At 31.5% G+C, this 20,382-nt stretch overlaps 1 long non-coding RNA gene across 1 annotated transcript in view; it reads left to right on the top strand.

Moving 5' to 3' along the window:
* Positions 1-20,382, top strand: part of LOC150096816 (uncharacterized) — a 75,286-nt gene that overhangs the window by 16,919 nt on the left and 37,985 nt on the right. The window contains exon 2 of the long non-coding RNA XR_016549832.1: positions 16,320-16,407. This is a non-coding gene — a long non-coding RNA (uncharacterized LOC150096816). The remainder of the gene's footprint in view (positions 1-16,319; positions 16,408-20,382) is intronic.

Raw genomic sequence — 20,382 nt, 5'->3', positions numbered from 1 at the left:
TTTTAAATAAGTTTAAAGCCTTATTTTCTTTTTTTAAGCAGTATTGTTTCCTTTTATAAATTATTCTGCCTATTTTCTGGATTAAAGTAATAAAAATAAAGAAGTTTTTAACATATTATGTAAATATACAATATAAGTATAAATATGCTGATTATTCTAGATTACACCTCTTATTCTTTATCATAATTAATACTAAAAAGGTTGAATAGAGATCATGAGAAAAGCCTCGAACCAAAGATCAACATCAAAGATTTTTGATCAGTCCGAGAGAGAGTAGTGTTAATTCGCCTCTTAATTGAAAATAGGAATATTGCATAGAGAATTTTTCTTTTAAGCTTAAAAATATCACAAATTCAATACCATAAAGTCTCCTATGCATTGTTAAGCGCACAAAAGCAAATTTATATAACTATTTTGGCTATCTTCATTTATTGAAAATATTATCCGAATATTTCTTTAAATAAATTTTTCTTTACGGTCTGTGGTAATTTGCTTCTGATAAGAGATAATTTCGTGGATATATTATTACCATTCAATGTAGTACAGTTTCATATAAGTCAAATAAAAACCTTTGAAGTAAAAAAAATATTCTACGTTGATATATTTTTTATCGTAATTTTTGCTCTTGTGTGGAAGGGAAGTAGTATCGTTTCCGACTTCCTTTTCTAGCGCAATCGTAAGGGTGCACGCGGTTAGACTTGGGTTCAAATATGATAAAACATATGGCAATGAAATAAGATACATTCAGAAATCACGTCTTATGTATATTATTCCTTTATACATTTCAAACTCTAAACAACTGCCAAAATATGATCTGATTCGTCTTCAGAGTTTTTCAATTAAAGCTCCTCTAAAATGCGAAAATATTTGCTACACCCATTAAAATCCAGATAATGGATAAGATAAGATTCTTGAATTTTGTGAATTCGTGGAAAATGGAAAATATTATAATATATAATACCTTTCTGATCTGAAAAATTCACTGATATATCAGTGAATTATAACTTGCATATTGCATATATGCAAGTTATACTAAGGCTCCATATCAGGAGTGATCACATCTCTTTTTATTTGAAAGAAAAAGATATATGAAACTGGTTATGACTATTTATCAGGCTAAATCATCAATTTCTTTTAGGTCTATGAGGGAGGTTATTTGTCATTGCCCAAAACTGAAAAATAAAATGCTTGTCGTGTGTGTCATAAAACTCAGAAATTTGTATTTAGTGCTTATTTATTTTGTTAATTTGAAGTGATAAAAAATGAAAAGTATTGTTTTTGTGAAACTAAAATATTATCGAAGAGTAAAACAATTTTGAATAAATTCATAATGTATATAAAACTTATAATTAATAATCATATTATTATTATTACATTTTTTTAACTTTATTATAAAAAATAATAAATGGTTAATATATTTAACGATATTTTATTTAAATACAAATTGACTAATTATTTAATGATTATTATATATAAAACATGTAATATGTTTAATATTATACAATGATTATTAATATGATATTAATCTATATGATGATTGATTATTAATAAATATTAGTGAATCTAGACAACTATATTTACATAAAAAAAAGAAAAAAACTGTAATAACGAATGATTGTCTGTCTGGAAATAAGACGATAGTTATTACAGTAAATATACCGAGACCACTAGACACCTTTTGCTCATATTCTAGATAATAATAAATACTAATGAGAAGAAAATTCTCGATACCACTAAGGCTTTAATGTCGAGTATAATGTGTAAGAATCGGAGTATCAAGAAACGCATTTTATGTGATTTTTTCATATCATTTCCATAAATAATGAATGTATTTTTTGTACGATTGCTCGCTTTATGAATTATTGTCCGAATGTACATTGCATCGATGAGCAGTCTTATCATCAGAGCACATGCGAATATGAATATTAAGTACTAAAATACAATGTCAGTTTCTTTAAATAATTGAACTTTAATATTAGTTATATTGATAATTGTATGGTAGATGAATATAATTAACGTTATTTTAAAATTTTTCAATTAAAATAAGAAATTCATCAAAATTTACTTTATTACTTTATTCTTGCAAGTATCGTGTATTAATAAATGAATAATTTATATTGTAATTACTTCGTTTAAATCGCACCATATTTCTTATTCTCTAACTTAATATTTAAAGATACAAAATGATCATTTTTTCACCGAACGATACAATTTTAAAGGTTTTTGCTATCTCAAGATAGCTTAACTATTTTTTTTTTTTTTTTTTTCATTTGGAAGAGAAATTTTGTTTGTATTTTCAGCGCATTACGTGCCCGCTGTATCTTAAAAATATGTTGGGTAAAGTCGACTGTGTTCTCATACATAGTTGATGAAATGAGAACAGAGGGTACTTTAACTGGCTGAAAATTTCAACACTGTGTAAAGAGAAAGCAAAAGAAATCTCCTGCGGTTTTGAAATAAATATATAATGTCGTTACCATTTACTATCGGTTTCCGAGTTCGTGTATTTGACTTAATATTCCTTTAGATGCATACGCAATTTTTGTTAATAGCCTTCTAGCCTAGGAAAAATGTACACACTTGAAAAACACACACACACACACACACACACCTGCACAGACTTCATAAATTAACAGAGAATATCCAACAAGCAGGCAGCGCGAACTTTTGTTTAGTTTCGGGCTGCTAAATGTTGCTTTCCAGCCAGTAACAATAGAAATTCGGCCATTATCCTTGTGTTGTTGTTTGAAAACGCGCTAGCAAGTTTAATGACACCACAGCATCTCGGAGTGTGGATCAAAAAGTATTGTATAGCGAGCTAATGTACATGCTGTGGCAAAGAATGTCGTAGGATCTTTAGCAGGCTGTTATTGTTAGCAGATCAATACATTTGACTATCTTTCTGTCCTGGAACTTACATTATTGTACTTTCTCGACACTGTTACAGAATTCTGATCAAATGTTCTGAAGAAACAGGGAGGGGAAAAAATTCGTTTGTCGTAAAGCTGTGACGAGTCCTAAGCAAGTTTTTTTTTTCTTACACTTCCAGTAGACTGTAGATTTGTGTTTAGAATACTGATGTCTTGCAGCTATTTGAAAATACTGAATGGTGCATACATTGACTGCTTTTGTGAATTTTTTTTAACATTCAGTTATTTATCATACGAAAAACATTACAAAATAAATATTAAGACACTGTTTTACTTTGTTTCGCATCTTCTAAATATTGTTTGAATATTTCTCTATAATTTTCTCAGCATCTAATATCATTTCTTTGTATAAAATGTCCCCTGAGCAATATAGGTTGATTTGCGATGTATGATTCTACTTTTTTAAGTCATAACACACACACAAAAAAAAACTGGAATAATATCTGTAAACCAATCAAAATTATCATAAATATCATTTTTGATACAAAGAGTGTATACGCTTGTATCAAAATTCATATTAAGTTTAACTTGGAGATATTTATATTCGTTTTATCACAACAGATACTGTAGCTTATTTTTAATTCGATTGTAACGCTTTACGAAAAAAATTATTACAATGAAATAAGGATCAATCGACCGTGAGATTCGTTTTTATGAGATGGTCCTTTTTAGGACTTCCAGGGTAACGAATGGCAATGCTGTAGCCAATAAAGCTTTAAAAATTGGCTACAGCATTGCCAATATGCCGTTACCCAGCCATGACTAGAGCTTTTAGCTCAATAACACCCCATCCACACAGATTTTCTTTATTCAGATGACGGGATAAAGAGTCAAGGACTCAGTCCATCTCCCAGTTCTTTTTAGAACTTTAAGATTCGCTTTTATCTTATTTATATTTTATTATGATAATACTTTATAATTACAGCGTAAAGAATACGTAATAAGAAATTAAAATAAAACTTAATTAAAATTTCGAATGGCTACTATATGCATACCAAAACGAGGAAAGAAATAATGCATACACATGGGATTAAAAGTAAACACCGAAAAATGCATAATTATCTATTCTGCAAAAAGCATATTTACACAGAATACAAGCTGCTGGATATTCAGTTCATACTTTTTTTTTATAAATATAAAGTTAATTCATAAGATAATTAATAAATCTTATTATAATAACTTTTAATTTTTAATGTAATTTATTACTATTTGTTTATTTATTTATTGTTTTATAATTTTAAATATACATTTGAAAAACATAATTAAACCAATGAATTATATCAATATTTGGCAATAAAAATTGCCAAAAATTTAAATTTTTGAGCGAAAACGAGAGCCGTAGCCAATGAAGTTTTAACTGAGGATCGGCTATTGCCGTTACCCCGCCATGACCAGAGCTTACAGTTCAATAACATCCTATCCATACATTTTCTTCTACAGATAACGGGGAAAATGAAAAGCATCCTTGCTTCACCCATCTAGCCAAACAACAACAAACAAAAATTAAAATTTAAATGGAGAATATTTGTTAGCGATGGTTGTTTTATTCTTGTGTTCTCACAAATTTGTAAAAATTATTACGCAACATACCCGAAGTAAGTGTATATTTTCTATTCGCATGTTAGAAAATTATCCACTAATAGGGAAAAAAATAGTTAACACATTTCTGTCGTTTAATTTTATTTCGTATAGTTTATAGTTTAATTTTCTCTACTGGCAACGTAAATGCCCTGCTTAAATTTCTATATTTTCTGAGGACTAGTATTTTATTATTATTTTTTTTTCCAAGAATGGGCTTCGGACCTCACAAACACTGCTTTAAAGCATTTAGTAGAATTGTCCAGCTAATGATAAACTTCAAGATATAATTACGTTAACCCCCAACCCCTGAAAATTTATAAACCTAAAGTATTAGTCTGTTGGCACGCTACGATTAGATGTTTGGGAAGCCCACTTCTGGACAATAAACACAATAATTTTACATTTAGCCTTCCAATAAACAATTTGGCGGTAGCATAGTGAGTTATAACGTAACTATATGTAACAGATTCTCGTATCTAGTTTCGCTGAGCTTTGACACACACACGCGCACACACACAAAAGACCGAGGCGGTACAAAAAGACCGAGGCAGTTTTAAGGATATGAAACTCAATTATATCTAAAATATTTCGGATACTTATAGTATAATCGTGAAGATACTTCACGACTAGTTTCTTGTATGAGACCTAGAATCCATAGTCGTTATGTATGCAAGTCGAGGCTCTTTAGTGCGAACTTACGATTAATGTCAAAATGTTACGAAAAACGCACCCTTGTCGTAAGATTATTCGGAGTAATTTCCCACCTCCAAAGTCAGAACCTCACTTACGTTCATCTTCAGTCTCTAACAGCACAACAAAATGTATAATCGCGACTCAATTTGTTTAGAATGGGTAATACAGTCCAGATCTGAAAGCAGCTGCTTACTATTTATCAATGCTAAAAGACCAGTCCAGTTTAGTGGTCGAAGCTCTGTGATTGTTATTAATGATTATGTTGTAAACTATCATATCAGCGATGATCTCATATTATATATTCGGTTAGTTAAATTAAATAAATTTGCATTGTCCGATCAAAAATATTCAGACTCCTGCTTATTCCTAGTCTATCTAATATGAAAATCATTGAAGACGACAATGTGCTCCTTCAAAGAGGCACATTGTCGTGTTGATACAGGAAAGGGCATTCGCCAAACACTTACCATAAAATTGGAAACAGAATTGCCTAGAATATCATTATAGGCTGCAGTGTTAAGATTCCCCTTCACTGGAACTAGGGAGACCAATCCAAACCATGAAAACCAATCCGAGACTATGCCTCCTCCACCACCAAACTTCACAGTCGGCACAACACATTCGGGTAGATAGCGTTCTTCTGGCATCTCCGAAATCCAGGCTGGTGCGTCGGACTGCCAGATCGTAAAATGTGATTCATCAATCCAGAGAACCCGTTTCCACTGCTCCAGAATTCAATGGCTGCTATCTTTACACCATCCAATTCGATGCTTGACGTTGCCCTTGCTGATGTTAGGCTTGTGTGCGGGCACGGATAGCCATGCTCCTCAGCTGCTGAAAAGTTCTGGTGTTGTTACTCGTACAAGCTTTTCGCAACTGGATAACTAGTGCTTCAACCGAGTACAGGCGATTGTTTCGCTCCACATGTTTCAAAACTTGGAGGTCCGTCTCTGTGATTTTATGTGGCCTACTAGGGTTTGCAGTTGTTGCTCCCAGTCATTTCCATTTCACAAAAACATCATCTGCAGGGCCTAAATTTCCCAAACTGACTTCTAAATGAGGCATCCTATGAGAATGCCACGTCGAAAGTCACTGAGCTCTTTAATATTGACTATTTTAGTGTCAATGATTCTGTACGAAAATTATAAGACCGTGTGCTTCCTTTTATGTCTGCATGAGCCATGGTTGTAATCAGGGGCGGCTCGTGCATAGGCACTGCGGAACTGCAGTACCCCCAATTTTTCTCGATATATAAATATATTTATTAATTTATTTATATTTGCTTGTAATATTTAATTTTATCATCAACAATCCTATACAATTCTCTTATTTTGTATAAAAAAATAATAAAAATCCATCTTGTAGCACTTAGGAGGGCGAAGGACGCTAGCTGCACTGTGTTTTCCACAGTGCCATATTGCTACGCGCGCAAGCATATGCACGTCATAGTGAGATGTGAGCTATTAGCGAAATGCGGCACTGTCCGTCGCGCAGTTCCACTGTTGTTTATATGCAGTTTGCGCCAGTAGTAGAGTGTGTTCGTAGTTTATCGTGTTTACTTCGTCTCTTTAAATATTTGTATATTACAATTAAAGGATTTAATTGTAATGTCCAAAAACTGTAAATCCATTCCTATAATTACAATTAAAGGAATGGATTTTATTTTAAAGTAATTTTGAATTATACTAAATTGTATAATTTTATCGATAATAAACAATATTTTTTCATGTTCTTTTTTTTTTTTTTTTTTTTACCATAATTTTTATATTTTATCCAAACACGTATACACTGTACTTACAGTGTGTATGTATATTTCGAAAGTTGCAACATCCCCACGATTTCAAGCCACGAGCTGCCACTAGTTGTAATATACACAGACGCAGCCACTACTAAGAAGGGATGTTCGGATATTTTTGATCAGATAGTGTATATAAAATATTAGAGGCCTGTAACTACATTTCTGTAGGATCTTCACATATAAAAATATTGAATTTTCATCGTTTATAAAAGTATTTCTAATGAATACAAAACTAACTTAATGATCGTTCTGTATCATAATAATAGTTCTGTCTTCTGATAGTTCTAAATGTTAAGTATTTCACTTGTTTCAAAATCAAAATCAAAGCATATGAAACAACATATTTAAGATAGGATTGGAAATCAAAACATTCTAAATTAGAAATCCGAAACATTAAATATCTGCGATCTACTAATCAGCCTATAAAAACAAGAGATAAGACAGTTTCATGATTTTTCTTAAATTTCAAGAAAAAAAAAATAACTAGGATTAATATTTTTGAAAGATAATACAGCTCATCAAGATCTGTCCTGAGAAGTAAAATATGATTCATCTACAGTTAGATAAAGTTAGATAAACTGGATTTGAAGTTCTCATCACACACACACACACACATACTTTTTCAAAAATAAGAGCAACAACTGATTACGTTTTTATTCAGAAGTAAAAAGAACCTTATCATTTGACTATTTGCTTATAAACTGCAATAATGTTGCATGTAATAAATAATTTTAAACTAATTATTGAAGAAAAACATTTCACATGGAGTAAAGTTTCTTCAAACAAATAGTATTTAAAATATAACATTCCTCAAACGAATAGTAATTGAAGGATGGGTATTATAATATAGTATATAATAGAGTAAGGCATAGACGTACGTTTCACATTTTACATATTTCATTTTTACGTTTCTATAAACTAACCGTTTTATTTTAAATTCAGATCTTCCGAACAAGGACTCTATGTGATAATATTTTGAATTGCAAGAAATTGTAGTATTGAAAGTATAACGAAAAAGCTGACTTGTCTATTCAAATATTTTGAGCCCGCTTTTCTCTTGTACAAGTCCGTTCTCAATTCCTGAATTCGATGTATCAAAATAGCTTATTGAAGCATTATAACTACATGTCAGATAATCGTGGTGTTCCTACTATTTGTTAGGCAAAAACTTAGGAAAAGAATGAAGAAATATCATATCCGATATTGATCTAATTAATAATAACATCATTATTAATTATAATTTTTAAACAATGGTTTATTATCTTCCTTGTATTTCTTATTCTATACCAATAAATAAATGTATTGCGCTATATGATAATTATTATTATTATGCAATGAGGATATTTACGATATATACAATTAAAATAATATTACTCTAATTTTTATCCACTGCAAAGTTCAATTAAAAAATGTATTTATTTATTTTACATGTGACTAGTTTAAAAATATGAGACATTCACATCCATAACGAACTTAAATAGTACAATTTTTAATAGGTCTGGGACAGAGAATTGCTTTAGCTGCTTTACCATATCCATTACTATTATTACTTATGCTATGTTCAGATCTAATTTGATATGGGATAGTTACTATTGTTGGGTACTTTCTGGAAACGTAGGATCTTAGCATGATAGCGTAATGTCTAAGATATTTTAGAGTCAGAAGACTATTTTCATGGTTGAAAAGATGAGTACCATTTCAGAACTGCAGAGCTGTTGTTGCCATTAGTCTGTTTTGTAATGAGTTTAGTTCGATCCTTAATTTTCTACAACAGAACCATAGTATCAAGATATACTCTTTCTCAGTATGGACTTGCCTAAGGGTTTGTAGACAACATTCCTTGCTTGATGGTAATATATCTTTTAGGTAATGCATTTTGAAGTGTAATAAGCGCGGTTCTTTATGTGTATAGTTAATGCGTGCGTGTGTGTGTGTGTGTGTATGTGTGTGTGTGTGTGTGTGTGTGTGTGTGTGTGTGTGTGTGTGTGTGTGTGTGTGTGTGTGTGTGTGTGTGTGTGTGTGTGTGTGTGTGTGTGTGTGTGTGTGTGTTCCATCTCACATTGTAGTCAAAGTGCAAGCCTAAATATTTAAAGTTTGTTACTTCCTGTATTATTGGTCAAGGACATGTTTGTGTTTGCTTTAGACAAAATTGTATGACATTTCAATGATAAGCGTGAGAGATATGTGGTCATCCTAAGAGTTCTAAGGATGATGAGTTGAGATTTATAGTTGTTTATTATGACAAAATTACTGTGTAACCAATCAGTGATTATGTGAGTCTGTGAGTAAAGCTGTAAAGCTGTAAGGCTATTAAGGGATCTTTGTGTATGGATATGAATAATGTGTCATCTGCGTACGGATGGATCTAATATAAATTGGTTATACCGTTTACAAAAATATTCAATGGTATCATTCTATTACAAAGCGATTTTTATCCAGAGTTGAATTTATTGTGTCCTAAAGTTCGTCCAATATGATACTGGCTCTCCTTCACTTTATTAAATTAAATCCGTATTGTGTTGAGCTGCCAAGATGAGAAAAGGAACAGAGTTTCAATTGGTTACATTGGGCATGACGAAAATAGTTTCACATCTACTATGTATATGATTTTATCTTTTTTTATCTCTGAAATATTTGTGTGTGCTTTCTTCCTGACTGACCAGTAGATGATAATACGCTCATAGTTATAATTAGAGCCTACCTCCGCTAGGTGTAGGTAGATTAGAATTTTATTTTGTGGGAACTGTTTATAAATCATTCTAAATAAAGTATATAAAAAATGCATAAATGTATTTAAATAATCAAATATCTTTAGAAAATTTTAAAAAAAAGTCATATTGATTTTTAAAATTTAAAAAGAATATTCATATTACAAAATCATTGTATAATTTTATATATTAAGTAATAAACATAAATTTCATTAAGTTGATCTCAAATAAAGAAACTAAAAGCCACTAAAATAGTAAAATCGAGTTCTCCACAGCAACACAGAAGGGATATCTAATGTGATGTATTGGGGGATAGTTTCATTTAAGAATATATGATAAATTATAATGAACAACATCATTTATCATTTAATAATTGAAACAAATCTAAAAAAAAACAAATTTCAAGTCTTTGTCATTCACATCATCATAATTTAACAGTTAGAATAGATACTGAAATAAAAACATTTCAACCAACATCACTTTTAAGAAATACAGTAAAGGAATATACGAACTTGGGAAACATAAAAGTCCCAAGGAGAACTAGGCGATAGACTGTCTTTCCATTCTTTTAAGTCCTTATAAGGACTGGCTTAAAGGGGCGAAGCAATAATGCTTTTCATCTTCCCCGTTATCTGTAGAGGACAGTGTAGGGATAAGGTGTTATTAAGCTATTAAAGCTCTGATCATGGCAGGAGGGTAATAGCAATAGCCGAGCCTCAGTTAGAACTTCATTAGCTACAGCATTGCCATCCATTACCCTCCAAGGGTATTGGATTCTTCAATCCTTCCATTCTTTTAAATGAATAATTTAATATTGATATCAGTATTATATACATTTATGAAATGGGTGTGCAAATATAGACACTTTCAGCGATATCTCTTGATTATGGAAGTCTGAGGATAATCATAATAAATAATTATTACATTTTATATGTTATTACATTATATAAGTAATAAATTATAAATATTATATATATTTGAATATTCCAATACATTCTATTATTACATACACATGCGTAATTTATCCTATTTCCAATTTTATAGTAATTTATTATTTCCATGCAATGACAATTGTTTTTTGATATTTTATAAATAAAGTTTATATAAAAAACTAAAAATTGTATTTATATAATTAAGTATTTCTAAGTAAAAAAAAAAAATTCTTAAAAATTAAAAAGAAAATTAAAGTTGTAGAACGATTATATAAGAAAACAAAAACTAAATGCCACTAAAATAGTGAAATGAGCATTCTCAACTGCAACACTAAAAATTGTTTAATTATTGTTTATATTGTAGAATAGTTTCTCTGGTCTGATATGTTAGGATAGTTTCATTTGATTATATAAGGATAAATTACAATGAAATTAGTTTTCCTGGAAATGAATCGAAGATGTTTACTAGACAAAATCAATTAATAAGTGAAACGAATCTGAGTCGAGAAACCAAATTTCAATTCCTTGTCATTCATATTACCACAATTTAATAAGTAGAGCAGACAGGTTAGATAAACGAAAGGCTACGGATTGCAGATTTACTCAGTAGGGTCACCTAAAGCAAGCTGATATCATTACAGCGATACATGGGCAGATACATGCCTTTATCGTGTCTGGCATTTCTCACTCCTGAAAATATGTTTCGTCCTTTATTAGATTCTTACGTTTTACGTTCTTCGCATACGAAAAATATTAGTTTCAGGTGTAATGCGTTTTGAATTTTACATTTAGCATTCGAGAAAATGCATCCTTGAAAATAGTCCGATATTTTTTTTTTTTTTTTTTTGCACTCGTTCTTTTATATTTAAACTGAAATTGCACGCACGCACACACAGACAACAGAAGTTTTCGTTTCCAATGTTCGTACATTTATTAGCGAATTTTACAGCTTTCAGCTATAAGAGTGAGTGGAAACTTCGTTTCTGATTTCATCCCAGCTTTAGAAACTATGTACGCTGCTGCTTATATTATTTTGAATTGTAGATCCAAGGCTGAATCTACAATTCACAATGGGGACAATAAACATTCTCTCTAATACATTATTAGATTCTAAAATCTGCGTAGCATGTTTTTATAGAACTAGTAATCATATTTATCGTTTACTTATTTGTATAGTATGACTTATTTTTGATTTATATAGAACCAAATATAAAGATAGTTATTTTGTGATTCTCTATAAATAAAAAACGTGATAAATGGAATGACAAAAACATATTAAATGGCTTAAAATTTTATATATATACCAAATTTATTTCCATTTTTCATTAACATACTTCCAAGAACATTAATTACTTATTGTGACTAAATGTACAAATATCTAAATCTATATACCTAAGTCTATTTTTATTTCTACATTTTATGTTTAATTAGTATTGATAAAAAATAAAGGTGTAGCTGATTATTTAAATATTACATCTAAGTACCTTAAATTTATACGAAACTATTTATATTTTGACTATTATTATTAATAATGTCAAATAAATCAAGAATGTAAATAACCATACATTGTCTACTTGGTTGGTAGAATGGATAACGTACTCACTGTGAGCAAATATCCTCCAACATTTCATACTCTCCACTTTTGATGATCGCTTTGATTTTTCCTGAGAACGAGGTTAAATTATCTTGACAGAATACCAAAAGGTATCTTATTACCGGTGGCATTTCTTCTCTACCAGGAAACCTCTCTACAAATAGATGATCCGTTTCACCGCTAACAGTTTTACTGGAATATTTAATAATAATCTTTTTGCTTACGTCACTTACCTTAGGATAAATGCCACGGAAATAATTCCAGGAATTTTAGTGGTTGTTTTTGATATTTCTGAGGCACCGGATCATGTTTGACATTATTATTATTATTATTATTCGTAACACCTCCAAGGAGTCCGAAGACTCATTGCGGGAGGGACATAAAGCATATTAAGTAAGCTTTCATCTGCGATAAGCCTAACTACTCTATTGAAGTCTTCAGCAACAATAATATTAACAATATAGTTTGGCTTGAGTCGTTTGCAGCTGTAGGGACAGCTTTCTCTTTGCCAGCGTATTATAAGATGGTGGGTAGATGTTTATCCATAAACTTCACTGTTAATACTGAAGAAGGGAATTCTGTTCTTCCATCTACTCTCTTCATTCTATCTTCTCCAAGTGACTGCACACTAAATGTACAGTTTGCCTGGCTATAATATCGCATCCTATTTTATATTTTATTTTGAACTACACAAAAACATAAAACTTCCAGAAAGTCTACTTCTTCACTTAAATACTGATCTCAAACCATTCTTCAGTGGAGTATAGTTTGATTTGAATGACTACATTACTGTTGTCCTCATAAGGACTGGCTTAAAGGGGCGAAGCAAGAATGATTTTCATCTTCCCCGTTATCTGTAGAGGACTGTGTATGGATAAGATGTTATTGAGCAATTAAAGCTCTGATCATTGCAGGAGGGTAACAGCAATAGCCGAGCTTCAGTTAGAACTTCATTGGCTACTGCATTGCCATCTATTACCCTCCAAGGGTATTGGATTGAATGAATCAATCACCCAATCATGATCTACTACATTACTACAGTCCTTATAAGGACTGGCTTAAAGGGGCGAAGCAAGAAAGCTTTTCATCTTCCCCGTTATCTGTAGAGGACAGTGCAGGGATAAGGTGCTATTGAGCTATTAAATTAAAGCTCTGATCATGGCAGGAGGGTAACAGCAATAGCCGAGCCTCAGTTAGAACTTCACTGGCTATAGCATTGCCATCCAGTACCCTCCAAGGATATTGGATTGAATGAATCAATCACCGCCAGTGTATTATGTATTCTAATTTCTGTTTTTAAAATAAAGGTGTAGCTGGTTATTTAAATATTTGGTCTAATTACCTTACATTTATACGAAACTATTTATATTTTGAGTATTATTATTAATAATGTCAAATAAATTAAGAATATAATAACCATACATTGTCTGCTTGGTTGGTAGAATGGATAACGTACTTCTTCTTCTGTCTAATTTCACTTGGTACAATTTTAACCGAATCTTTTTTTCGTATAAGTACATCACAATAATCGCTTCTTAATACCCCAAGTTACTTTACATCCGCACTATTAAGCAAAAAAAAAAACTATAAAAAATTAACTGTTTGTGTGATAAAATGGGTCAAGTATTATCATAGGCCATGCATTCTTCTGACAAGAATGTCTTGATATTACGCCACTTCAAAAACCTCAATCTAAAGTACCATATTTTTTTCCTTTTTTTTTTTTTTAATTAGTACCTTTGATGCGATTTTTGGTGACCATCTTTTCGAACTGTTTTAATTATCTTCAAAGATCCAGAATCTCTTCAATAACTCTCTTCAAAAAGTATACAGCTAATATTCTATTGGCCATCGCAACAGTAAATTTCGCTAGTATAGAGCGAATTTAGAAGATAAGGTCTAAAATTTATATTTTTACACCATAGCGAGACAATTTCTGACAAAGAGCAACTTCATGTTTTCATAACGTTATAATGTTAAGGTTTTACACATTCCTTTAAAATCCGTTTTTGATTTATTTTTTGATTTTATAGAACAATCTTTAGTTTATTTGTTTGGTGAGAACTTGTATTTCTATTCTTCTTCCAAGTTATTAAGCAATAAAAATAAGTATTGAAAATTCAACACTGTCAATATTGAAGACAAATATTGATCATTTATAGATATTATCGGAAGATAAATATTAATATTTCCATACTATCACTATTATATGAATCATAAATCTTTAATTCTGTTCAAGATTAACAGTTTAATCTTAGTATTATTAATAATATTGACTCAAACTTTTATATAATCAATATATTAATGCTGATTACTGAAACAGCGATATTGTTTGCACTGAAAATATTACGCAGAACATTATCCATCTTAGCCGTAAATAATCTCAGCATTTTTCTACATAAAAAAGTCCTAAGGAAAGATTCTGGTCACTATTTTCGTTCGTCTTTAGTGCTTTTAGTGAATGCAAAGACCCGAATTGGCTCCGTGCAACGCATTAAAAATAATAATATAAAATAAAAAGTCAAGTTACCGTTGAAATTGTGATCGTAGCAGTGTAATACAACAAAGCAAACTAGTGACAAAGGTAGAGCAAGCTGTGTGTAAGCTTTTTACGAACCGTTAAGGTTCATAGCCGTGGACTTCACAACCGCGACAGTCTCGAGGATAAGGTGGTTAGCCCTGTGCCTCCCGGTGTGTCCTATGTCTGTAGATTCGTGTGTTCAAGGCGCCGGTTTGCCTGTTCTAAGGATCGAAAAACCCGAGTTTCCGGGTGGGGAAAAAAAAAAAAAAAAAAAAAAAAAAAAAAAAAAAAAAAAAACTATCTCCGTATGAGACCGACTTATTCACCTTCAGGTGTAATAATATGACTGATAATATTATCACTTTTAAAATTTCATCATTTGGTCTAACTGAAATAGATAACGTGCCTTTTTAAACTACTTTTTTTTTTTTTTTTTTTCTTCTTCAACCTTCTACTTATTAAAATGGTGGTGCTACACCTTGGTGATGAAAATGATGTTACCAAAGTCTTTATCTACTAATACTTTGATACAGTCTATCTGGACAGATGAAGCCCATTTACGACTGGCACATATCCAGTCATCTGGGTTTCTTGGAGGGGATGCGGAAGAGATGCAAGAGGATGCAGAGACTGATGACCGAAATGATGGCAAATCTATGGAACGCTCCTTATGAGGATACGTTGAAGATTTGGGGGTAATAACAGAAATTGGTTGATAGAGATATAAGTTACTTAAAGAGTTTAATAAGACTAATATAGACCAAAATTCTCGAAACATGATGTGTGTGTGTTGAGAAGCAGGCGTCATGGATGGAAATTGAGTATATGTGCAGTTAGCAAGGACATGAGGAGAATTTTTTTTTCTTGGAGAGTGGTGAATGATTTGAATGGGATGCCAGAGTCAACTGTCGGCGTTGCTTTGCCGATGAATCAGTTCAATATGAAGTATGATAGGTATCATGGGAGCGATAGTTGGTGAAATGTTAGTGGGCTCTCGGGATGAATCTACGAAGGTATCATTGTAACAATAACAATATTAACAATAACTTTTTTAAAAAATGCGAAAATCTAAAATTATACATTAAGTTTTAAATTATAAATTAAAAGATTAATAAGAAGAAATAATCTTAAAACGCCAAGAAAACCCCCCTCAAAGAATGACTTTCTATATAAGAAGAGAAATGTCGACAATATATTAATATTACTGAATACCTCTGAGCGATATAGCAAAAGATGGATATATTCATTCGTACGCTATACCGCTGCATAAGCTCCAAGATATTTAAAAATCAAACTGATCCCATAAACTCTACTTTACAACTGACATTCAGACTGCTTCATTAAGCTGCACTTATTGGGTCCATTGCATTCGACTCAGCTCATATCCTGTATGCAAGCCAAGATACTGTAAAGAATATGGGATAAAAATTAGATCATGGCGAAATACCAGACTTATAACAAATTTATTACAAGTGAAAAAAATTAATTATTCAAAACAAAATTTAAACTGGTTACACCTTTTATTATAATAGACGACATTGCATTGTACTATTTATTTACAGAAGAAAAAGAAAAAGAAAAAAATGGTTAGAATGGGCTCGTGAGCTCTGCTATGGCGAAGAGATGACTTGAAGACGGCCTCTAACCTGGGTAAGTCAAAGAAATGCTTCTCAATATCAAATAGTGATGTTTATTTTATTTTTAAAAAAAATATTTTTGAAATGGCCTTGTTGGCTAAGTGGTTAGCGTATCCGCCCTCTAACCAACAGGCTTCAAATCCTGCCGTGGGCATGAATGTTTGCAATTGTCTTTTTTTTTGGGGGGGGGGTAGATGATTTTTACCGTTGTTTGGGTTATTTCGACATTGGCTCTCAAATTTGTGCAAAAAAAAACTATATCTAGTTGTTAAGTTGCTAATGAAGTCTAAGGTTTATGCCAACATGCCCACGACCACCCACGCCTTGAAGGAGGAAACTGAGCGCTGTATCAACGAAATTCAGCCACATTTATGCAAAACGGTCATGGAAAATTTCGACAAAAGAGTGCGTATGTGCCAGCAAAGCCGTGGAGGCCATTTACCTGATATGCTATTCCATGCATAACCTTATACTGTATACTTTATGAATCAATAAGAAATTACAATTTTTAATTAAAAACCTGTGTTTTCTATCAAAATTACTTCTTGCGTGAATTTTGGGACACCCTGTATATATATATATATATATATATATATATATATATATATATATATATATATATATATATATATATATATATATATATATATATATATATATATATATATATATAGCCAATTTATTGACTATTGATAAACAATAGTACCTATCATATAAGCGGGAGGGTATGAATATGAAAGAGATCTCGTTGACTGTTTTTTAGGCAGTCAGCAAAGAAAGAGTTGTTATTGATGCTTAAATTGAATTGAAAACATTCTGAAAAAATAAAGAGCGATTCTGGAAAAGTCCAATCAGTTCAAGTAACTAATTTTTTTGATTTTATCTTCACGACTGTAGTTTCGAGTATATTCTGCTAATCATATACGTTAAGCTAACAAAATCTATCACGTTGATGGAGTGACATCTGGGGCTGTCAAATATAAGAATATAAGTAAAATGGACATTTTCTGATACGAAGAATCACTAGGTGGTAGATAAATTCTCCATTCAGTGTGACATCGCATATCTTGCGTATCTTGCTCAAAAATAGTCAAATTTTAGAGGCATGTCCTTACTAGATGCAGTTATAATGAGAAGAGTATACCGTGTGGATTACCACAGCAGTTCGATGAATAGCAAGTTGGATTTCTTCATGTGTTCAACAGCTTGTATAATTATATTCCTTTATGTTTTTCTCTACCTTCTCAAGCAATCATGGAATTTCATCATATTCTTAATCAAAACTACAAGACTGAATGACGTTCATTTCTGATTAATTTTCTAGATTCTACATCCTCTTTTTAATTGGAGTTAACTAACACTTCTTCAATACGTATATTAATCCTTTTATCCACGACTACTTTTTAAACTACCTATAACATCGAAGGTAATATTTGTGCATAGGTTCGTTCTAAGATTCTAAAGATCTATCTAATAAAATTTTCAATCCAATCCAAAATCTCTTCCTTTTTTGGGGAATATTTGGTTCCAAAATGCTTTTATCCTATTCTGTCAAATCAATGTTCTCAGTTATTCTCGCAATCATGCCTTAATTCTAGTAATCATGTTCAAATATTTATTCACGTCTTTAAATTTTAATTTTCTCGTGTCTTCTTTTTTGGAACTTTTGATTCATATCGCAAACTAGGAAATGCCTTAAGAGAGCAGGTCTATTCAATCCCGAGGGTTGTAGAGTTTTAACTCAATTGGTTTGTTTATAAATGATAGATCTAAAGCATCCTCTGTTTGTATAGCTTTACATCGTCAAATGGAAGCCCTTTAGGCTCTTTCTTCAACTATGATGATGATACTGTGAACACGGAATATAGCAGTGATTATTGTTGCGTATAAAATTGTGATTTCATAACATATCAAATATTTGTGATATTTGCAATGAAGTACGCTGCAAGTATTGAGTATTCTCACGTTGAAATAAACTACTTTGCGCTAAACAAGGCTTGGCGTAATTCTTCTAGGATTTGATATTCTGAACAAAGAAAAAGCTAAACACACACGCACACATGCTAATAGGAAGTTGTTAAAATTCACAAAATCGGATTGCATTGAACAAAGAAGTAGATCGACTTGCTTGGTATTAAGTTTCCATCTCTCTCTCTCTCTCTCTCTCTCTCTCTCAATCTTTTCAACGCTCTTTTTTAAACTTTGAAGAATTACAGGATTTTGTCAAGAAATTCGCTTGCATTTGTCTTCAGTTTCGATGTCATCAAGCATGAGTTGGATTATATCTTTGTTTTGTATAACCTAAACTGAGAACCGTTCTTCGAAGAAATTTTATTTTTTAAATAATGTCAGGTTATTCTGTTTGTAATGCGATTTACTTGAAACTCTTTTTTATAAACAGGTAAAATTTGTTGTTTATTTTTCTTATATAAACTAAACTATGAATAAGATCAATACAATTATCTGTATATATATTTACCATTCATGAATTTATAAATTTTTTTCAATATTAGAATTCTTAAATAACGTGTCAGTGATCTTGATTCATTTTTAAGCAATTTAAGAAGAGTCAATAATAATATACCAATAGACTATACGGATTTACAGAAGAAAGTATGAAAATGATCCTAGACAATCACAAAATAGCGTCTTTTACATTAATATTATTATACAGATGCCATTTGCACAGAGATGTAGTAATGATCTTTTTGTCTTTTTCGTATTTTCCGTATACAGTTTATTATTGTCACCAGTTTTGTATCATTTTCAATATTTTTTTTGCCTAATTTTGCTGCTAAATATAATTAAATCGAAACAAAAATTGAGACGACAAATTTTGGTAATAGTGAGAATGAAGTTGTCATATCAATACGGCAGAGAAAAATAAGTAGATGCATGCTTACATGTTTTGCGAAAAGCATTTAAAATACCCTAACAGCGACATCGAACATGCTAATGAACGAAGTTGCGCTAAAAACTCGGATGCATACAACCCATCATAGAAGGCCAGTATGAGTACAACATACAAGATAGACTCTTTCTACTGTCTTTTTTCGTTCAGTGGAAGAAACTGTGTTTTTTAGGCTATCGCGACAGCCTCTTTCTGACTATTTTTGGCTTACTTGGCGATGAGAATAAGGTGTCACTTATATGGACCATCTTCTCATCTAAATATTTGGAATTAAACATCACAAGGCTGCCTAAGGTATACTGATGCACGGGAGGGTATTCTTTATTTAAATCAAATCAAATCTTTGGACAAATTAAGGTTAAAATTTGAAGAAATTCATACAACTCCTCATGCATCTTTCTTTGGACCTTACTCTTATCATGCTAATGTAATACAAAGTCAATAACTTTCGTTTGAAATCTGGCATATATTGTTTTCTATCACTATAAAATATTTATAAAAGAATTGCGAATATTTTTATGTGAATAAATAAATTCTTTTTGTAATATTCCTAATTGTCAAAATATTATTACAATAACTCATTAACACCACTATTTATCTTATTACTTGGTGGTACTAGTACATATGCTGTCATATCTGCTTATGGGAGAGAAAAAAAATCCGACCAAGATCTCGGTCGCTACGGTGATTAACACCCTCGGAAGGTAACGGATGGCAATGCTATAGCCAATGAAGTTCTAACTGAGGCTTGGCTATTGCTGTTACCCTCCTGCCATGATCAGAGCTTTAATAGTACAATAACACCTTATCCCTACACTGTCCTCTACAGATAACGGGGAAGATGAAAAGCATTCTTGCTTTGTCCCTTTTAAGCCAGTCCTTATAAGGACTGCTTATGGGGAATAAGATTCAGATTTCGATGCGGATAGACGTGTTATATTTATTGTGCTTGAAAACCGCACTCTTTTAGACTGTACTACACAATTTATGGAGGTATTCCGTGAATTGTGTAGTATTGCATTGCACTGGCTCTAACCCTACCCGAATTCCTACTATCTCCCCCTATACACGAAATGT

The sequence above is a fragment of the Typopeltis vanoorti genome, chromosome 18 (assembly GCF_054136105.1).
Source record: "Typopeltis vanoorti isolate ZY-2024b chromosome 18, IOZ_Tvanoo_1.0, whole genome shotgun sequence".
NCBI classification, from domain to species: Eukaryota; Metazoa; Arthropoda; class Arachnida; order Uropygi; family Thelyphonidae; genus Typopeltis; species Typopeltis vanoorti.
This window is presented reverse-complemented; position numbering and strand designations above follow the sequence as displayed.